Source organism: Ursus maritimus, unplaced genomic scaffold (genome assembly GCF_017311325.1).
Source record: "Ursus maritimus isolate PB19 unplaced genomic scaffold, ASM1731132v1 scaffold_14, whole genome shotgun sequence".
NCBI lineage: Eukaryota > Metazoa > Chordata > Mammalia > Carnivora > Ursidae > Ursus > Ursus maritimus.
The window spans coordinates 49563099-49564455 of NW_024423786.1; positions in this window are offsets into that span (position 1 = coordinate 49563099).

Consider the following 1357-nt stretch of genomic DNA (forward strand, 5'->3'; position numbering starts at 1 on the left):
AGGGAGTGTGTATGTGTTTGTGTGTGTGTGTGTGTGTGTGTGTAAGAAATTACGTGGCCCTTCTGGGTTTTCACCCATGAAGAATCAGCGGAAGCAGCAGTGGGGTCTGGTCGTTGCCTCAATCCTCGCAGCTTGGAACACTTGAACTTCTGGTTGTGTCACTGTCCCTCGAGGTCTGTAGGAACCATGCACAGCAGTCTGCAGTCTGTAGAACTCACTACCTGGCTTTTGTACCACAAGCTGTGTAGAATGTCTGCTTATTAAACTTCAGCTGGCTGTCGGCACTTATATGAATTTGGGCAAATAAACACACGAGTAGGTGCATCTACCTACTAGCGATCTCGTAAGATATGTTGGGTCCCTTCTCTGTTATAATCATACCTCAATCGCTAGAAGAAAATTAAGGAGAGTGGGGCGCCTGGGCGGTTCCGTCGATTAAGTGTCCAACTTTTGATTTTGGCTTAGGTCGTGATCTCGGTTGTGAGATTGAGCCCCGCGTCTGGCTCCCTGCTGGGTGTGGTGCCTGCTTGGGATTCTCTCCCTCTCGCCTTCTGCCCCTCCCCCCAAAAAAATTAAAATAAAAAATAAAAAAGGAAAGAGGTTCTCCCTCTGGGAGCTACAGTCACATTGGGTAGCAAGACAATTCAATAAAAACAACTTAATTCGTTGCTTGATTTATTCATATGAATTGCACAACTCCTCTGCCCTGACACACGGTATGTTCTAGAAGAATCAACAACGAATTCGCCCGTGCAGTGCTTCCCACCTGCGCCAAGCAGGCACTCTGGCAAGGGGGCTTTGCAAAACCCACGCCTGGAGAATCTTTTGGAGGTTCTGAGACCCTCTCAGGTGGAGCTCTGGAATTTATTTTTTATAAAAAAGTACCCAATGTTAGTCTTACCATCTGGAAAATCTGTGAACCAAGGAAGCGGTGACTTCAGTGGGGCAAATCCACAGACTCCCCAGCTTACCCTGCCTGCTTGCCAAATCTCAGAGAAAGGCAGGGTCCTTCCAGCAAGAAATTCCCAGCTATTGTGACCACATGATTAAAATCACCATTTTTTTTTGTTAAACTCCAGATATAAGTGTGTGCTAGAATCCACATTTTCAGTGTGGCTATCAGAATCCCCTGGAGGGCCAGAATTTGATCAGCAGATCTGGGGCAGGGCTTGTGAACCTGCACGGCTAGCGAGCTCCCACGTGATGCTCTCACTGCTGCCTGGGGACCCCTGCGTTCTGGGATGAAATCGGCTCGGCGCCCCGATGAGATTCCAGCTGTGATCATCTCAGTGTCCTTTCCCCAGGCGAGGCAGCTGAGCCCTGAGGTTAAGAAACTTGTCCTGGATCACACATCAGG